Raw genomic sequence first — 22489 nt, 5'->3', positions numbered from 1 at the left:
TGAGAACGGTTTTCTTGCACAATGAAAAATTAAAAATTTAAAAATTGACCCGATTTGTGATATTTATATCAATAAACCTTAACTGAATCCGTACTTGTGTTTTTGGCTTAATTAAAGTTCTTTGTTCTCGGCTTTCAACCAAACAATCTTCTTTGTTATTTTTGTACCACGAGCTACTTTGAGAGTGGGCTTGAACCAATTGAATAGAAAGAAAGAACTAGAAATAAGTTCTCTCTCCTTTTGGGATGAAAACAAAATTTCTCTCTTTTTAATAGAAATTGGTAGAACTGTTATTCTGGAAAAATATATGTAATATTTGAGAATAAATTCTCTTTATTTTTCAACAGAATAACAATCTCTCAAAGTTGTGTTAATAGCTCTAACGGTGCCATCTATTTATTGGAAGAGAAGGTAGAACTATTGTTGAGTTGTAGTGGTTTATTTCAAATAGAAATAAAAACATCCTACTTAGAATAGGACTAGGGTGGACGGCACACCCTAGTATTCCTACTAGGATGGCCACCCCCTTCATGTCCATGAGTGGTATTTGGGCCTCTCTTACATCAGGTCCAATTACGAGTACTTCTTAGGCCTTTTTGACCCAGTAGTCTGTAATGTGATCCAAACCTTTCAATTTTTCTATTCCCCAAAATAAACTTTAATATTTACATATAAATCAATTTTCTCATCCTTAGTTTACCTCCAACAAATTTTGACGATTTTACCACTGGTAAAATTTTGACCTTTTTGCCCCTAGTAAAATTTTGAGAAAATATATTCAATATTTTACAACTCGACATGTTCACTATAACCAAATGGTTTATTTTCATTTTCGGGCTTTAAAACAGTCCAAAAATATAAACTCATTCTCCCGATCATTTTTTTAAGTAATCCATATAGAATTGCAAATGGATCATTTTCATTTCCATTTTTGGAAACTTACATTTATTTCCAAATGATTCTATTTCTCCATAGAAAACCATAATCATTATTAAATGTTTCCTAATTTTCTTTTCCTATTCATTCCGTTCATTTTTATTCAAACATGCAATTCATTTTTGGTTTCAATGAGCTAGCAGAGAGACCGATTTCACATTTGTAGTTGAGGCTCAAATGATTTATAATTAATTTCTAGCTTCTCACCTATTAATTAAAAACTCATTTAGTCACAAAAAGTCAATCACTATCAAAAAATGATCAAGTCATCCATTAAAAAGATAGAGACCTATGGCCACATTTACTTTTCATCAACCATGTAATGTCAATGAGAGGATATTATTTACCCATGTTTTGGGCTATAAATTCTATTGTTGTGAATGAATCTACATACTACAGAAGTCGTACACCCAATGCACTAACTTTCGATTCCTTATCTATTTGAACTCAGGCTTTTACTTATATCAAAGTGTACGAGTCACGCATACATAGTCCGCCATCCACTCAGGATTTAGAGATGCCACACTATAAACATCACAAGTGAATAAATACATAAACGGATACAATATGTATTATTCTTTATTCCTACCCGATGTACTGTCAGTCCAGTCAGTCGCATCTATGTCTCTATCTTTTGGAAGTCATCCGTTCCAATGCCCAAGAAAGACATCTCCCCAATTGGACTTGATAAATGGCATATTAGTCTATTATTCGATTTGCTTATTTTTTATTAGACTAAAGACATGTTTAGGTTTGTCTACTAATACAAGTTGTCTTTTCGTACTACGACCTGACCACGTAATACTGCTTAGTATTAGTTAAACATTTAGGCAACCAATGAACAATATTTGCTTTCATTTTGCTTTGCGTGCAAAATCTATGCGAGGACAATTATAAAAACTATATTAATGTAATCAATGTTTTTTTTATTAACCAAATTGTTCAAAAAAAATTACAAGTTTACAAACAAATATACTATACTTAGGGCAACAAATCTAACACCAATACCACGGTGAAGGAGATGTAGAGAGCTCTCAACACCACCATGGATACACTAACCCATAAGAATAATGTTATTGAAGTCATGGTGCAAGCTTTGAAGATTGAGATGGAAGTGCTCAAAGGGAAGTTCATTTTATGCAAAATGACAATGTGCAATTGGGTTTTAGTTGTAACACCTAAACACAATATTGATGTCCCTAAGCCGAAAAAGTTCAAGTGGATCAGGATCGCAAGGGATATGGACAACTTTCTAGGGGGAATGAGCAATAATTTTATGTTGTAAGCATCTAGGATAGTACTGCTAAGGTAAATATTGCTTCTATGTATTTGATTGATATAATTTTTTTGTGGTGGCATCGTAAGTGCATAGATTAAAAGTGTGGTGGCACTGTTATTGAGACTTGGGTAGAGTTCCAAACTGAGTTCAAGTAGTAGTTTTATGCAGAATATGTCGAGAATGAGGCATTAGCCAAGTTGTGACGACTTACACAATAATGCACTGTTTGTAAGTATGTTTGAAAGTTCAGTTAACTGGTGCTCCAAATATTTAAATTGGGTGAGAAATATGCCTTTTTCTCTTTCATTGAAAGACTAAAGCCATAAGCAAAGCAAGAGTTCTAAAGAAAAGGTGTCTAAGAACTAAGGCATGACCGTAGCAGAGTCAAACATTGAGCAGGATGGTAAAATTTAGAGAAGTCTGAGTCTTCCAAACCTAAATTCAACCCAAAGGGCAACGATGAGAGAAATAAAGACAAGTCATCCAAGGTGTAAATAGTAAGCCATCAACAAAGAAGTGGAAGTGCAATAAGCCATGGGAGAAAAAGAAAAATAAGGAGCTAGTGAAGTGCTGCTTTTGTGATGGTTCATACAAGATGTGAGATTGCCCAAAGAGAGCCAAGCTAATTACTATCAATAAGAATGACGTGGAGTAGAGGGTGATGCTTTGAAGCTTAATTCCATGATACTCAATTCTACTAAGGCAAAGAAGGGTTAAAAGCATAAAGTATTGATGTTCTCAGACATTAACATCATAGGTAGATAAAAAAGTGCTCTAATTAACATATGAGCATTCGATTTATTCATATTTGAGAAGGCTTCCAGTAAATTTACTCTTACAATTGACAAAATAACTATATTAATCACAACTGTTAACTCTAAGGGGTCCCAATAATGGGTGTGGCATAAGGAGTTGAGCTAAAAATTAGAGATTGGAAGGGTAGTGAAAATATTAAGGTAATCCAATTAAATTATGACAAATTTTCACTTGGGTTAAACTTTCTTGACAAGATTAATGCACACATTTTTCCTTTTGTTGATTGCATATGTATATTGAATCCTTGCCAACAATATGTTATGTTGGTAAATTGATATGCGAGTGGTGGAACCAAGATATTATATACAATTTAACTAGCCAAAAGTGTTTCCAATTATGACAATATCTACTAGGTAGAGACCACATTGGATGTGCTAAAAGTGCAACAGTCCTTTACCAGTATGAATCATGTTGCATTACTGATGGGATTAGCATTTATGAGAGGTAGATTATGCATCAAACTTTTTGGGTGAAAAAGTGTCAATGCAAAATAAGTAATCAAATAGAGTAAATACATCAATGAAAGTACATTTCAAGCACTATTCTAGTGTTACACAGTGTAACTTGCCAAAATTGTTGAATTTAGGTTATACACAACCAAGTTTAGCAGCTTGTGGGTTTGCTATGGCTTAGAAAAGACACAAGGGTCCTTTCAGCGTTCCAAGAAGAGTAGGCAAGGTGACCTAAAAACTTGATTTGTCATCAATACTCAAATTTCACCTAGTTTTAATGTAACAATGCCTAATTCTTTCCTTGAGGATTAGGGGGATCTAAATTGAGGTAAGTCACAATAAGGACAAAGAGTGAAGGCCTCCTATGATTGAGATGTATAATGTGACATGATAGATCAAAATAAAAGAAAATAGAAACATAAACTAAGGCAAATTGTTTGAAGGAAGGGGCTACACAATAACAAGGTTAGTCTTAAATCAGTCAAGGCATTGTAGTAGTTTCGAGATGAGATAGAACAGTTTCATTCTGAGGACACGACAAGGGTGCCATTAGAACAGACAGGGGAGAATGTCACGACCCATACATAAATGCCTTTGACCAATACACGAAGAACAACCTAAGGTGACCATTTGAGGAAATTGGGCTTATTTAACCAACTAAGATTGACCCAATTCTTGGAACATTGTGGAAAGCCAATTTACTTGAAGCTTGGTGAATTAGTAAACACTCCAACAGCTTGTATTTTAGTAGGATAAATTTATAATTTTAAGGATAAGATAAGAGGGAGCTTAAATTCCTTAATGTTCTATCTTGCAGATGTAATTCAATCTATACTGTTGTATGTAAAGGGGATCAATTATAAATAGAGGTATTCCCCACCTTATTTGTATCATTCATCATTCATTATTGAGTAACCAATAGAGAGGGCATTTACTTATATAGTTTTCTTAAGCATTTTTTTCTTACTCACTTGTTTCATATAGTTATTGATGGTGGAAATTTTTGACGATGGTAGAAAAAGATGCACTTCTTATTATCAACTTTGAAGATTACTTATGTTTTGGATACTCCAAGACCAGAAGAGAATGAAAACAAATCTATTGCTGCAACCGAAAAAGGCAAAAACGGGAAAATACTGATTACATGTGCATGGGCCGCATATTGAATGGTTTATCTGATGGTTTGTTCGGCACCTACCAAAATGAGGTCACCACTAAAGAATTATGGGACAAGTTGGAGACAAGATGCATAACCGAAGATATTACAAGTAAGAAATTTCTTGTCAGTCGTTTCAATAATTATCAAATGGTTGATGGTCGTTCTATTATGGAAAAATTTCGTGATATTGAAAAAATGCTGAATTAATTCAAGTAATATGATATGAAAATGGATGAAATGATTGTTGTATCCTCCATAATAAACAAACTTCCTCTATCTTGAAAAAAAATTAAAAGAAGTCTAAAACATAAGAAAGAGAAAATATCTCTTAAGGCTTTGGCAAATTATCATTGTATTGAAGAAGAATATCGAAAGTAAGATCAGAACCTAAATTTTGAAAATGTCAAAGTGCATGTTACGGAGGAAGTACAGACTACTAAACCATTCAATAGAAAGTTCAAACAGACTGATAGAGCACCTAAGTTCAAAAAGAAACAAAAGGGCTTATGCTATCATTTAGGTAAGTCGGGACATTTCAAAAATCAATGTCGATTTTTAAAGACGAAATCATCTTCTAAGGCTGATAATAACAAAAATTTTGTTGCAATGATATTTGAAATTAATATGGCAGAAGATGATAATACATGGTGGATTGATACAAACATGTGTGCAAAGACAAAAGCATGTTCACAAAGTTCACGCAATGTGAAAATGACAATGTCTTGTACATGGGAAATTCTTCCTCTATAGCAATCAAAGGCAAAGGGTCTGTTGAACTACAATTCACTTCTGGAAAGGTTTTAACCTTAAATGATGCATATTATGTACCAGAAGTTAGGAAAAATTTAGTGTCTGGAAGCCTGTTGAATAAGTTTAGTTTCAAACTTGTTTTTGAGGCAGATAAGTTTATTTTGTCCGTTGGAGGAATTTTTGTAGGGAAAGGGTATATGTATGAGAGTATGTTCAAACTCAATATTATTAATAAGAATAAATATACTATTTATGCTTATATGGTTGAATCTTTTTGTTTATAGCATTATAGATCAGGTCATTTGAATTATAGAAAATTGAATGACATGTATAAGTTAGATTTAATTCCTGTTTTTAATAATAATATTAAAAAATGTAATAAATGTATGTTGACTAAAACTATAAGAAACCTTTTCCCTAAGGTTAAAAGGAAAACAAAATTGCTTGATTTGATACATAGTGATGTATGTGACATGCATAATACTCATTCATTAGGTGGAAAGAAATATTTTGTTACTTTTATTAATGATTGTTCTAGATATTGTTATGTGCTTTTATTATGTTCAAAAGATGAAGCGCTTGATAAATTTAAAGTTTATAAATCTGAAGTTGAACCTCAATGTAAATCATTTATCAAGTGCTTAAGATCGGATAGAAGTGGAGAATACTATAATCTAAGTTATTTTGAATCCACTAGAATTATCCATCAAGTTTCAACCCTTTACACACCACAACAAAATGGTGTAGCTGAAAGGAAAAATAGAGTCTTGACTGAAATGGTAAATTCAATGTTATCATATTCAGGTCTTGGACAAGGTTTTTAGGGAGAAGCTATTCTAATAACTTGTCATATATTGAATAGAGTTCCTAATAAGAAAACTAAAATAACCCCTTATGAACAATAGAAGAAAAGGAAACCAAACCTTAATTATTTAAAGGTTTGGGGTTGTAGAGCTATTGTCAAAGTTCCAACATCTAAACGTAAAAAGTTAGATGAAAGAAGAATTGAATTCATTTTATAGGATACGCACATAATAGCAAGGCATATAGGTTTATGGTAATTTAACCAAATATTTCAATTTTAATTAATATTGTTATTGAATCAAGAGATGTTATTTTTGATGAAAATAGATTTAATTCTATTTCAAGACAATAACAGTCACAATAATTGATTCATTCTTCAAATGAGAATGAGATTCTATTGGAACAAATTGATAATAGTGATAAATCTTGTCAAGAATTAAGAAGTAAGAGGATTAAAAAGGTCAAAGATTTTGGACCAGATTTCATTATGTTTCTTATAGAAGGAAATGGTGAAAATATATGCAATAAAATACCTTACTGTTATAATACGAAATCTAATTCTATTACATTTGAAGAAGCAATAAAATCTCAAGCTCTTCTTTTGGAAAGAAGCAATAAATGATGAGATGAATTTGGATCTTAGTTGATCTTCCACCAAGTTCCAAACCAATAGGTTATAAACGGATCTTCAAAAAGAAAATGAAGGTCGATGGAACGATTGATAAATTTAAAGCAAGGTTGGTAGCCAAAGGTTTTACATAAAAACAAAGTATTATTTACTTTGATACCAATGCTCTAGTAGCAAGAATTGCTACAATTAGACTCTTAATATCAGTTATCCCTATATATAATTTGGTTGTTCACCAAATGGATGTAAAAATTGCATTTTTAAATGGTGAATTGGAAGAGGAAGTGTACATGGAACAACCGAAAGGATTTTTTGTTCCAGGACAGGAGCATAAAGTATGTAAGCTTGTTAAATCATTATATAGACTTAAAAAAGTACCAAACAAATGGCACCAAAAGTTTGAAAAGGTGTTTTAGCTAATGGCTATAAAATAAATGAATCTGATAAGTGCATAATAGCAAATTTGAAAATGGAAAAAGGTGTCATAATTTGCTTATATGTAGATGACATGCTTATTTTTGGCACGGATTTAGAACAAATAGAAAACCTAAAGAAATTATTGTCAAACAACTTTGCTATGAATGGTATGGGTGTAGTAGATGTTATTCTTGGGATTAAAATAACCCGAGATGAAAGCACTATAGCTTTATCACAATCACATTATATTGAAAATGTGCTTAAAAAGTTTGAATTTTTCAACTGTATACCAGCATCTACACCTATGGATCCTCAAATAAAATTAGCATCTAATGTTGGCAGGAAAATTGATCAATTGAAATATGCAAGTCTAATTGATTGTCTTATGTACACAATGACTTGTATAAGACTAGATATTGCATGTGCTGTTAGGAAATTGAGTAGGTACACAAGTAATCCAAGTAGTTTGCATTGGCAAGCTTTGAATAAAATATTTAGGTACTTAAAGAAAACTATTAACTATGGATTGTGTTATAATGGATCTCCTCCAGTTATAGAAGGGTATTTGGATGCTAATTGGACTACAAGTTTGGAAGATCATGAATCTACTAGTGGATGGATCATCATTCTTGGTGGATGAGCCATTTCTTGGGGTTCCAAAAAACAAACATATATTACTGATTCCACGATGAAAGCAGACTTTATTGCGTTAGTTGCTGCATCTAAAGAAGCAGAATGGTTAAGAAATTTGCTTTATGATGTACCCTTATGGCCTAAGCCAATTTCACCTATTTTATCCGTTGTGATAATGAGGCTACTCTAGTAAAGGCATATAGCCAAGTATATAATAGAAAGTCTAGACACATTGGATTAAGACTAGATATGTTCGATAGTTAATCTCTGATGGAGTGGTCACTATTAGTTATGTGAGGTCAAGTGAAAATTTGAAGGATCTTTTGACAAAAAGTCTTGCTAGAGATGCAGTAAAAATGACCTCAAAAGGGATGAGACTCAAGCCCATTAATTAAAGTCACCCATGATGGAAACTCAACTCAATGTTTGGTATAACGTCAAGTCTTGAGTTCAACGAGACAAAATACATTATTAGTATGTGATTGTTAGCACTATAAATAAATCCATCCTAGGATTAAAATGCTAGGTACCCGTAATGATAAAGAAAGGATGAGTAATGTACTTTTAATGGACCCATGACATAAATATGTTAGAGTGTTATAATTACAGGAACACTCTTGATGCGATCTAACTATGTAAGTGGAAATGTAGCCGCTTCTGAGAGCTTAAAGGCTTGGCTCTGACAGAACTATGAAAAGAGAACACAGACACATAGTCATAATAGTGTCCCTAGATACTATGCATTGACCGATGTTGAAATCATTATGTGAAATGTGTTCAGTTAATCAAATGGGATAGTTGGTTTAAAGCTTAGTCTACCATGTAATTTCGATTAAATTTAACATGTTTTCACTGAGCAAAGTTTCAATTGTAAGATACCTTCATTTATGCAAATTGATTTCCAGGAATATTAAAATTTGAAATATTTTGAAAATATATGGAGATTGTTGGAACATTTTCAAATATTTAGTGTTCCAATAACTATAAATGAATGGGTGTAATTAATCAAAAGTTATGTTATTTGATTTTTTGAAAAAGAATTATAACTATTTAAATAATATTATTTGAATAGTTATAATATTAAATGAATAATTATGTGTTTATTTTAAAGACATTATTATTCAGAAAGACACCTATTGAAAGACGTCTCTATGAAGAGGGATGAAAATTCCTATAAATAAGAATGTGATTTCATTTGGAAATCACACCAATAAATTATAATATTCTTTCTTTCCTTCATTCATTTTCTAATATTATTAGATTATTCTATAAAGTATTACTACAGAAATCCTTTATAGAAATTGAGTTTCTTGTTATACATTGCTCAGTGCGTAGTATTCTTTCTTTCCTTCATTTATTTTCTAATATTATTAGATTATCCTATAAAGTATTACTACAGAAATCCTTTATAGAAATTTAGTTTATTGTTATACATTGCTCAGTGCGTAGTGGACTATTCTCATCAGTGCAAAACGCAAATAGTTATTGGCTTCATTGTATCCTCGAGGTTAATTTGCTTGGAATTCATTTGTACACCGAAGATAGGTGGGGGAGAATATAACCTTAAAGATAGTGGTTTGATACATGCCTTGGAGCCTTGTCCTATTTCTTCTTTTTCTGCTTGAGTTTCGTTCGTGTGTTCGAGATTTTACTCATTGGAGATTTGTACTAACACTTGCACTATAAAAACCGTAAATCCAAATCATTTCAATTAAACCTTAATCCCTTACAAGTTTATCCAAATATTAAAAATGTAATTATTTTTTACATTTATATATTATTTGTAATATGTTTATTTTCTTTTTTCATAAGCTAGTCATTTTCTTATTACATTTATTGTTATTTCAATTATACAATTTGAGTACATGAAGAAATGGGACCAATTCAAATGTATACTCCTAAAGTCCAAGAACCTCGAGCCCAACATGAAGAATTGGAAAGACTCAAACAAGAATTGAAGAACTACATGATGGATTCAAATGATAATGATTTGATGCATGGGATTGTCCACGTACTGGAGGCTTTGCCTCAATTTACTGTTAACTGAGCAGCAAGGCTGCAACTGTGGAGTGTTGGGCTGGGTGGGTTGAGCTATTCCCCATATGGAGTGTAGGGCTGGTACGGGTGGAGTGTAGTGGTTGGTGGGTTGAGTAGTCTCCCCAAATAGGCTTGCATATGTTATTAATGTTGCATGTATTTTGAAATGGGCCTATGGGCCATACTGTTATCTGAATAAGGCCCTAAGGCCCAGTTTATTGTAATCTGAAAAGGGCTCCGGTCCAGTGCCACTGTTACTTGAATGGGCTTAGGCCCAATAGGCTTGAGCTGACTTGGGCTTTGAATGGGTTTTCCTTACACACTGAGTTTCCCTAAACTCACTCCTTTTATTTTCATCCATGCAGGTAATCCCCAACCATAGTGGGCTTGGAGCTGTGAGGGAAGTCGGAGTGGCCACCCGTTCTGAAAGTTTGGTTTTCTTCTGGTGAACTGGACATCCTATTATTTACGTTTGAAGTTTTGAGTTTTTAAATGTAATAAGGCCGCTTAATTATTTTTGATGGTTTTAATATGTATTACTAAGATAGGTATTACTTATTTTAACTGTTGAAATTGGATAGCTTTAGGGCGCGTTTTCAAAAACAAAAATTGATTTCAAAATAACACGACAACAAGCAAAGCTTCCGCAATGAAAGTATTTTCCAAAGTTAATCACTTTTCCTAAAAATGACTTAAGCAAATCGGTTTCCTAGAAATATCCATGACGTTAAGGTGTGGCAATGGCGGTATGCATGTCTAGGATTGGATCCGAAGGGAGCTTGGTACTTAAGCAGTCCGATGGACTCACCACCTCTTTTCCGATTTCCTACCTGGTGCACAGCTTCCATTCACTTTAACCTATAATGAAATTATCTTTTAAAACACTAAGTAAGTTTTTCTGGATCAACAATATAAAATGTTTTGAACGCTTCGATGTGGCATGTCAAATTCGGTCATAACGTCTGGGCCGAGTTTGGGGTGTTACATTTAGTGGTATCAGAGCCTAGGTTGCAACAACTCGGCTGTGGAATGGGTTTACAAAAACAAAGATTTTCAAAAAAAATTATAAAGATTGCAAAAAACGCGATTTTCAAAATTTAGATCTTTAGAAGGTGGCATTCCGAATCTCCGGCTCAAGTCTATAAGTATTCTAAATTTTTCTGAATATTTTCCTGAATTATCTGTCTGTACTGAAACCCTACTAGGACACTCTAGATAGGATGATACTGAAACCATAGGAAATTTGATAAGAGACTGAAATTGTAGCTAGACTCCGATTCTGCGAAAACAAACTCTGAATTACTGTCTGATTCATAAAACATCCGTAATAAACACTAGAATATTGAATTAATGCATAAAAATTCGTAATCGGAGAATACGATATGAGTACAAGAGCCGCTCGTGGAAGAGGCCGTGGACGAGGCCGTGGACGAGGCCGAGGTAGTACTCAAGTTGGATCTTCGTCTTCTAAACACATACCCGCTAGAGTAGCATGACCACCACCGGTGGATGAGAATAAGCCGTATGATCGGGCCGCGGAGGATGATGCCTTGTCACAGGCAATGCTTCGTGTTCTAGAAAGGGTTGCCGGGGCAAGTACGGGCAATGGAGTTCGGGGATCTATTTCTGAACGACTTCGGGCTAACGGAGTGGAGATCTTTAGGGGCGTGTCTGGTATCGCCTCGAATGTGGCAGAATATTGATTGGAGGCTACAGAACGGATTATGGACAACTTGGACTGCTCTGAGGAGATTATGAGTGGGGTATCTGTACTAAGTCCTTTGGGTCACTCGGTTAGGGTAGACAAACTGTATAGGGATGTACCCTTAGAAACTCAAGGTAGGATTTTCCCTGGAGATCTGATGGAGTTATCGTTCAGAGAGTTTGATCTCATTTTGGGAATGGACTGGCTTGTTAAGCATAAAGTGACCCTGGATTGTGCTGCTAAACGAATGGTGTTAAGGACCACAAAGGATGAGGAGGTTATGGTGATAGGCGAGTGAAGGGATTATTTGTCCAATGTGGTATCGGCATTAAGAGCCGAGAAGTGGATTCGGAAAGGTTGTGAGGCCTATTTGGCATTTGTAAGTCAGTCGGAAGAGGAGGGACTGACAGTGGATAAGGTTAGGACTGTAAAGGAGTTCCAAGATGTTTTTCCGGAGGAGCTTCCAGGATTGCCTCCGAACCGAGAAGTGGAGTTTGGAATCGACTTATTGCCTGGAACGGCACCAGTGTCTATCGCACCGTATAAAATGGCACCGAAGGAGTTGGTGGAGCTAAAGGCACAAATTCAAGAGTTGTTGGATAGAGGCTTCATTAGGCCAAGCGTGTCTCCATGGGGAACACTGGTGCTATTCGTGAAAAAGAAGGATGGTGTAATGGCGTAAATTCAGTGTTATCGGAACAGTGGTTTCGTAACCACAAATCCGATTTAAAGATAAATTTATTTCAATATTTTTGCTTGAAAATTTATATGATAGGAAAATCGTATGAAAATATTGATAGGAAAATTTTATCAATTTAGTGATTAGTTAGAAAAAGAAATTATTGAAGAAATTGGGTAAAATAAGGTATCAGGACCTCTATCTCGTAAAACCGAGTCAAAAATAATTTTATAAATATTTATGAAATGTTATTAATGTGGTATTAAAATTTCGTTAGGAAATTTTAATGTTTGGGTAGTCAATTAAATGAAAAGGACTGAATTATAATAGGTGTAAAAGTTGCTAGAGTGATTAAATAGCTTATTAGTCTAATGAGAAATGATATAAAAGGCAATTAGACCCAAAAGTTATTTGGGCTGGACGGCAAGGGTATGAAATCAGCAGAAAAATTGATAAATTAAGGGTAAAATTAGAATATTACAAAATTAACTAAATAAAACTAGGACTAAATAGGAAATATCTAGATTTCTCTTCATTTCTCTTCAATTCCAAGCAGCTAAAAATGCCATAGGAGGGTTCTATAAGCTGGTATTTCATAATTTTTACACCAAGTGAGTTAATCCTTGCCTTTTTCTTGTAATTTTTGTGTTTCTAAGACTTTTACAACTAGATCCTACTATTAAATTCATTAGTTTTTGATTTCATGGATGAAATTTAAAGTCACCATGGTTGAGTGCTGTAATTTTATGATGAAATAGAATGAAATTAAAGCTTTAATTTGTTTATGAGATGATTTTATTAGGCAATTTCAATGGAAATTGATTTTTGGGACCTAATTGTGAAAATGTTTGGAATTAAAGTCTATTGCTGAAATTCTGATTCCTAAAGGTTGTAAACTAGTTTAAGGTGATAGAATAAAATGTTAATTGAGAAAAATCAGCTCAATTGAGAGGCTAATTGAGTAGGGACGAAATTATCATTTATTAAAAGCTTAGGGGAAAAATGGTAATAAACAGCTTGCACTAAAACAGTTTAGACAGCAGCAGTAGACTAACTTTGAAAAATCACCAAAAATTGTAGGAATCGAATTAGAAGATGAACAAAATATGGAATTAAATCTTATTGAGTCTAATTTCTCATAGAAGAAATATTGTAAGCAATGGATTTGTAAATTTTGAGATATAATGAATTTTGTGAGACAAGTTCAGAATGAATTCGGGTTCCCCTGTTCTGACTTTGAAAAATTATAAAAAATTGAATAAAAATAATTAGGGACTTAAATTTATATGTCTAGAATTCTGAATGAGTCTATTTTTAATATAAACAAACAAGAACATCATTTGAATTATGTATAAATAGATAATTTATTTTTAGTGAAGAAGGGTCAGAACTGTTAGACAACAGAACAGGGGTGACTTTGAAGAATAAACTGTACTGATTGGCTAAACCAAAAATTCTGAAAATTTTATGGTAAAAATATATATGAGTCTAGTTTCAGGGAAAATTAACATATCTTAATTTTGAGTTCTGTAGCTCAAGTTATAAATAATTTAGTGACTATGACTTAAGTAGACAGCTTTGAATGAACTATAAATAATAGTTGAATTATAGAGAATGTTGCATATGAACATGAAATGCATTAAATTGATAATTAAATTTATTTATTTAGATCCAGAAGATTCAAATACGAAGCTAGGTCGAGGAAAGGAAAAAGTTCGGGATTAATAGATTTTTACTGTTTACAAACAAGTATCAAGGTAAGTTCATGTAACTTGAATTATATTCTTAAATGCTTGAAATGCATGTTTTTGATATGAATATGATTTGAATGTTCATTGTATGAAAATTAATGAAACATTGATATATTTGATAAAATGGGAAGAAATCCCGTTTGAATGAAAGGAAAATTCGATGGATTTCTGAAAAGGAATTGACAGTAAAAAGGATTTAGCCCGGACGGGTGATCCTATCCTGATATAGCCCTCCCGAAGAATATGTGTAAAATGGATTTAGCCTGGATGGGTAATCTGAATTAGGGTCTGAATTTAGCCTGGACTGGTAATTCAGATCCAAGCTCATTAGAGTAATTGTCGTTGTAGGGGATTTAGCCTGGACTGGTAATCCCGACAATACTCTATGAGTTTATATTGCAGGGGATTTAGCCTGGACTGGTAATCCCGCTGCAAGGTTGAGGTTCGCGGGAGTGTGCTCTTTGAAATGGAAATGTGCGCACATGAATATGAATTGACGGACCCGGAATTGTACACTAAAAGTGTACCTCTGAAAATCCATCGAAATTCCGATAAATTCAACGGGATAAATATGGAAAAATAACAAGGAAATGGAAATCATGGTATTGACGAGCTCATCAATCATAGTATATATTATTGGTACATTGAAATTATTGTTCTAACTTGAATGTTGAGTTTGTGCATGTTAGGGTAATAATGCATTGAATGGATATATGAATGTTTATTATATTGTATTGAAAATATTAGGTAAGTAAAATTCTTATTACATGAGCTTACTAAGCACAAAGTGCTTACCTCGTTTCCTTTTTCCCTGTTTTGTAGTGTTAAGAGCTCGGAGGTCGGATTTGATCGGAGACACATCACACTGTCAACCTCAGGATTTCAGTATATAAAGAAACTTTATTTTGGAAGTCAATGGCATGTATAAGCTAACCAAGTAAATGTTAACGTGAAATGAATGTAAAGTTAGCCATTAGTATGGTTAACAAACCTGGTTATAGATATGTGATGACATTATCTTATATAAATGCATGAATCTATCATGAAAATATGTTGAATTAAAAAAAATTAAAAAATTAATTCGTAAACTCCGGTAATGCCTCGTACCTTATTCCGGCAATGAATACGGGTAAGGGTATTACATTTATTGGTATCAGAGCTACGGTTTAGCCGATTCTAGGAGCAATGTAGCAAATACGGGATTAGCTATACATGCCATTTAAATTATTATTGATAGTGTGATATCTCCTGACCATTTAAAATGTGTTTTTCTTATAGTAATGTCATCCGACCGAGCTCAATCTGAGGAAGCTGGGAGTCATGCTCCGGCTTCAGTACAAAGAGAAGAAACTAGCAGTAGAAGGCCCGAGACAGAGGGACGAGGGGAGGAGGCAAAAATAGCCTTCTTTCAAATGATGAATGAATGGTTTAATCAATACTTAAGAACTAACCCTGTAGTGCAGCAAGTTCAAGCTCCCCCTTCTGCTCCTTCATCGGTTCCTGAGATCCCACAAGGTACAGGTACTGAATCTGTCAGAAAAGGGAAAGCTCCAGTAGATAAAATTCGAAAATATGGGGCCGAAGAATTTCGAGCAGCAGTTGATGATGATTCTGAACGGGCTGAATTCTGGTTAGAAAATACTACTCGGGTTTTAGAAGAATTATCTTGTACACCAGAAGAATGTCTGAAATGTGCCGTCTCACTGCTAAAAGATATAGCTTACCATTGGTGGAATACTAAAGCTTCAGTTGTTCCGAAAGAAGAAATTACATGGGAATTCTTTCAGACCGAGTTCAGAAAAAAGTATATCAGCCAGAGGTTCCTTGACCAAAAAAGAAAAGAATTTCTTGAGCTAAAACAGGGCAATAGATCAGTATCTGAATATGAAAGAGAATTTGTTCGATTGAGTAAATATGCTCGAGAATGGGTACAGTCAGAAGTTGAAATGTGCAAACGATTCGAAGAAGGGTTGAATGAAGACATTAAGTTACTGATCGGAATTCTTGAAATTCGAGAGTTTGCTACATTAGTAGAGAGAGCTTATAAAGCAGAATAATTGAGCAAAGAAAAGAAACAGGCTGAGAGGGAAGCTCGAATTTTTAGTAAAAGACCGATGGGAAAATCCCAGTTTTCTGTTTCAAAGAAATTGAAGAAATATCAGGATCGTTCTACTTCAGCCATTGGGTATTCGGGCAAAGAACGAGGTTCTCAACGCACTAATCCAAGGCCTTCTACTCCATCAGTGACCAGTGTTGGCAGTGTTGGCACTCCTAAACCGAGATGCCAGTACTGTAATAAAGCTCATTTTTGTGAATGCCGATTTAAGAGTGGGGCTTGTTACCGATGTGGTTCTTTTGACCATTTTCTCAGAGATTGTCCAGAAAGGGTTGAAAAAGAAGTTGAACATATATCGAAGCCGAGTAGTCTAGTTTCGAGGGGCAGACCACCTCGACCATCCGGTAATGTCAGTGGTAGTCGAAGAGCTACAAAAGATACTATAGGTAGGCCTGAGGTACGAGCACCTGCTAGGACATATGCCATTCGTGCCAGGGATGATGCTTCAACACCTGATGTTATTACTGGTACATTTTCTTTACTTGATACTGATATTACTGCATTGATTGATCCTGGTTCTACGCATTCATATATATGTGTTAAACTTGCAATTGTTAAAAATTTATCTGTTGAACCTACTGAATTTGTGGTTAAAGTCTCGAACCCCCTGGGCCAGTCTGTGTTAGTGGATAAAATTTGTAAAAATTGTCCACTGATGGTAAGAGGTTATTGTTTCCCGGCTGATTTGATGTTACTGCCATTTGATGAATTTGACGTGATATTGGGTATGGATTGGTTAACCCAGCATGATGCGGTAGTAAATTGTAAACAAAAATATATTGTGTTAAAATGTCAGAATTGTGAGTTGCTTCGGGTTAAATCTGATTAGACAGAGGGGTTATCTGATATGATTTCAGTAATGGCAGCACAGAGGTATGCCAAAAAGGGGTATGATGCTTACTTGGCTTATGTACTCGACACCAAGGTATCTGAGTCAAAGATACAGGCAGTTCCAGTGGTATGTGAATTTTCTGATGTGTTTCCAGAAGAATTACCAGGATTGCCACCAGAAAGAGAAGTGGAATTTTCTATAGATTTGATTCCGGGAACTACTCCGATCTCCATAGCTCCGTACCGGATGGCTCCTATAGAATTAAAAGAGTTAAAGACACAATTGCAAGAGCTTGTTGACAGGGGTTTTGTTCGACCGAGTCATTCACCTTGGGGTGCTCCGGTTCTATTTGTGAAAAAGAAAGATGGGTCTTTGAGATTGTGGATCGACTACCGGCAGCTTAATAAAGTAACCATAAAGAATAAGTACCCGTTACCTCGGATTGATGATTTATTTGATCAGCTGAAAGGTGCTACTATGTTTTCAAAGATTGATCTTCGATCAGGTTATTATCAGTTACGGGTAAAGGAGTCAGATGTGCCAAAAACAGCCTTTAGAACCAGGTACGGGCATTATGAGTTTCTAGTTATGCCGTTTGGGCTAACTAATGCACCTGCAGTATTCATGGATTTGATGAACCGGATATTTTGACCGTACTTAGACAGATTTGTAGTAGTATTCATTGATGATATTTTGGTTTATTCTCGGGATGAAGAAGAACATGCAGAACATTTGAGAATTGTGTTGCAAATTCTACGAGAGAAGCAGTTGTATGCTAAATTCAGTAAATGTGAATTTTGGCTTCGAGAAGTGAGTTTTCTTGGACACATTGTATCTGCCGAAGGCATCAGAGTAGATCCAAGTAAAATCTCAGCTATTGTCAATTGGAGTCCACCGAAGAATGTATCTGAAGTTAGAAGTTTCTTGGGTTTAGCTGGTTATTATCGGAGATTTGTACAGGGATTCTCTATGATAGCTTCTCCAATGACTCGATTATTGCAGAAAGATGTAAAGTTAGAGTGGACTGATGAATGTCAACAAAGTTTCAACCGATTGAAAGACCTATTAACGAAAGCACCTGTATTAGTGCAGCCTGAACCGGGTAAGGAATTTGTTATTTACAGTGATGCCTCATTAAATGGTTTAGGTTGTGTTTTGATGCAAGAAGGTAAAGTAATAGCCTATGCTTCAAGACAACTTAAACCACATGAAAGAAATTACCCAGTACATGATCTTGAATTAGCTGCTATTGTATTTGCGCTGAAGATATGGCGGCATTACTTGTACGGTGAGAAATGTCATATTTATACTGATCATAAAAGCTTGAAATATTTGATAACACAGAAAGATTTGAATTTGAGACAGCGCAGGTGGCTTGAACTGATAAAGGACTATGATTTGATTATTGATTACCATTTGGGTAAGGCTAATGTTGTAGCTGATGCTTTGAGCCGGAAATCTCTGTTTGCTTTACGAGCTATGAATACCCGGTTATCATTGACTGATGATGGTTCAATCCTAGCTGAATTGAGAGCTAAACCGACATTTTTACAGCAAATATGTGAAGATCAGAAGAATGATGAGAAGTTACAGGTTAAACGGGCACAGTGTGAGTCAGGTAATGATTCTGAATTTCAGATTGGTTCTGATGATTGTTTATTATTCAGAGGTAGGGTATGTGTACCTCAGAATTCAGAGCTCATACAGAAGATTCTACGCGAGGCCCACAGTAGTACTATGTCTGTACATCCGGGGAGTAATAAAATGTATAATGATCTGAAAAAGATGTACTGGTGGTCGGGAATGAAACGTGATATCTCTGAGTTTGTATTAAGGTGTTTAATATGTCAACAAGTTAAAGCTGAACATCAGGTACCTTCGGGGTTACTTCAGCCAATTACTATACCGGAATGTAAATGGAAAGAATCACTATGGATTTTGTATCGGGCTACCTTTGTCTCCGAGGAAAAAAGATGCTATTTGGGTGATTGTAGACCGATTGACAAAGTCAGCTCACTTATTCCGGTATGTATGGATTATTCTTTAGATAAACTAGCTGAATTATACATATCTGAGATTGTCAGGTTACATGGAGTGCCTGTCTCCATTATATCAGATAGAGATCCCCGATTTACGTCTCGTTTCTGGGACAAATTGCAAGAAGCCTTGGGTACTCAGTTGTATTTTAGCACTGCATTTCATCCTCAGAAAGATGGTCAATCTGAGCGTGTAATTCAAGTATTGGAAGATATGCTCCGATGTTGTATACTAGAGTTTGAAGGTAATTGGGAGAGGTATCTACCTTTGATTGAATTTGCTTACAATAACAGTTATCAGTCTAGTATTAAAATGGCTCCGTATGAAGCTTTGTATGGTAGAAAATGTAGAACACTGTTATATTGGACAGAGCTCAGTGAAAGGAAGATACATGGGGTTGATTTGATCCGGGAAACAGAAGAAAAAGTAAAGGTTATTCGAGATAGTCTAAAAGCAGCTTCCGATCGTCAAAAATCATATGCCGACCTTAAGCGAAAAGAGATTAAATTTCAAGTCGGTGACAAGGTATTTCTGAAAGTGTCTCCTTGGAAGAAAGTTCTTCGATTCGGTCGAAAGGGTAAATTGAGTCCAAGATTTATCGGGCCCTATGAAATCATAGAAAGAATTGGATCGGTCGCTTATCGATTGGCATTACCACCGGAACTTGATAGAATCCATAATGTTTTTCATGTATCTATGTTACGACGATATTGATCAGATCCTTCACATGTTATTTCTCCGACAGAAGTAGAGATTCAACCGGATATGACTTACAGTGAAGAACCGGTCAAGATATTGGCACGAGAGACAAAATAGCTTAGAAATAAAAAGATAAATTTGGTGAAAGTATTGTGGCAAAAGCACGGGATTGAGGAAGCAACATGGGAACCGGAGGAGGAAATGAGGAAACAATACTCAAACCTCTTTACTGGTAAGATTTTCGAGGACGAAAATCCTTAAAAGGGGGGAGAGTTGTAATGGCGTAAATTCAATGTTATCGGAACAGTGGTTTCGTAACCACAAATCCGATTTAAAGATAAATTTATTTCAATATTTTGCTTGAAAATTTATATGATAGGAAAGTCGTATGAAAATATTGATAGGAAAATTTTATCAATTTAGTGATTAGTTAGAAAAAGAAATTATTGAAGAAATTGGGTAAAATAAGGTATCGGGACCTCTATCTCGTAAAAACGAGTCAAAAATAATTTTATAAATATTTATGAAATGTTATTAATGTGGTATTAAAATTTCGTTAGGAAATTTTAATGTTTGGGTAGTCAATTAAATGAAAAGGACTGAATTGTAATAGGTGTAAAAGTTGCTAGAGTGATTAAATAGCTTATAGTCTAATGAGAAAGGATATAAAAGGCAATTAGACCCAAAAGTTATTTGGGCTGGACGGCAAGGGTATGAAATCAGCAGAAAAATTGATAAATTAAGGGTAAAATTGGAATATTGCAAAATTAACTAAATAAAACTAGGACTAAATAGGAAATATCTAGATTTCTCTTCATTTCTCTTATATTCCAGCAGCTAAAAACGCCATAGGAGGGTTCTATAAGCTGGTATTTCATAATTTTTACACCAAGTGAGTTAATCCTTGCCTTTTTCTTGTAATTTTTGTGTTTCTAAGACTTTTACAACTAGATCCTACTATTAAATTCATTAGTTTTTGATTTCATGGATGAAATTTAAAGTCACCATGGTTGAGTGCTGTATTTTATGATGAAATAGAATGAAATTAAAGCTTTAATTTGTTTATGAGAGATTTTATTAGGCAATTTCAATAGAATTGATTTTGGACCTAATTGTGAAATATTTGGAATTAAAGTCTTTGCTGAAATTCTGATCCTAAAGGTTGTAAACTAGTTTAAGGTGATAGAATAAATGTTAATGAGAAAAATCAGCTCAATTGAGAGGCTAATTGAGTAGGGACGAAATTATCATTATTAAAGCTTAGGGAAAATGGTAATAACAGCTTGCACTAAAACAGTTTGGACAGCAGCAGTAGACTAACTTGAAAATCACAAAATTTAGAATCGATTAGAATGAACAAAATATGGAATTAAAGCTTATTGAGTCTAGTTTCTTATAGAATAAATATTGTAAGCAATGGATTTGTAAATTTTGAGATATAATGAATTTTGTGAGACAAGGTCAGAATGAATTCGGGTTCCCCTGTTCTGACTTTGAAAATTATAGAAAATTGAATAAAATAATTAGGGACTTAAATTTATATGTATAGAATTCTGAATGAGTCTATTTTAATATAAACAAACAAGAACATCATTTGAATTCTGTATAAAGAGATAATTTATTTTTAGTGAAGAAGGGTCAGAACTGTTAGACAACAGAACAGGGATGACTTTGAAGAATAAACTGTACTGATTGGCTAAACCAAAAATTCTGAAAATTTATGGTAAAAATATATATGAGTCTAGTTTAGGGAAAATTAACAGATCTTAATTTGGAGTTCCGTAGCTCAAGTTATAAATAATGTAGTGACTATGACTAAGTAGACAGCTTTGAATGAACTATAAATAATAGTTGAATTATAGAGAATGTTGCATATGAACATGAAATGCATTAAATTGATAATTAATTATTTATTTAGATCCAGAAGATTCAAATACGAAGCTAGATCGAGGAAGGAAAAAGTTCGGGATTAATAGATTTTTACTGTTTACAAACAAGTATCAAGGTAAGTTCATGTAACTTGAATATATTCTTAAATGCTTGAAATGCATGTTTTGATATGAATATGATTTGAATGTTCATTGTATGAAATTATGAACATTGATATATTGATAAAATGGAAGAAATCTCGTTGAATGAAAGGAAATTCGATGATTTCTGAAAAGAAATTGACGGTAAAAGGATCACCGGAGGTGATCCTATCCTGATATAGCCCCCGAAGATATGTGTAAAATGGATTTAGCCCGACGGGTAATCTGAATTAGGGTCTGAATTTAGCCTGGACTGGTAATAAGATCCAAGCTCATTAGATTGTCGTTGCAGGATTTAGCCTGGACTGGTAATCCCGACAATACTCTATGAGTTTATATTGCAGGGGATTTAGCCTGGACTGGTAATCCCGCTGCAAGGTGAGGTTTGCGGGAGTGTGCTCTCTGAAATGGAAATGTGCGCACATGAATATGAATTGACGGACCCGGAATTGTACACTAAAAGTGTACCTCTGAAAATCCATCGAAATCCGATAAATTCAACGGGATAAATATGGAAAAATAACAAGGAAATGGAAATCATGGTATTGACGAGCTCATCAATCATAGTATATATTGGTACATGGAAATTATTGTACTGACTTGAATGTTGAGTTTGTGCATGTTAGGGTAATAATGCATTGAATGGATATATGAATGTTATTATATTGTATGAAAATATTAGGTAAGTATAATTCTTGTTACATGAGCTACTAAGCACAAAGTGCTCCC

This window comes from Gossypium hirsutum, chromosome A13, assembly GCF_007990345.1.
Source record: "Gossypium hirsutum isolate 1008001.06 chromosome A13, Gossypium_hirsutum_v2.1, whole genome shotgun sequence".
Lineage (NCBI taxonomy): Eukaryota > Viridiplantae > Streptophyta > Magnoliopsida > Malvales > Malvaceae > Gossypium > Gossypium hirsutum.
This window is presented reverse-complemented; position numbering follows the sequence as displayed.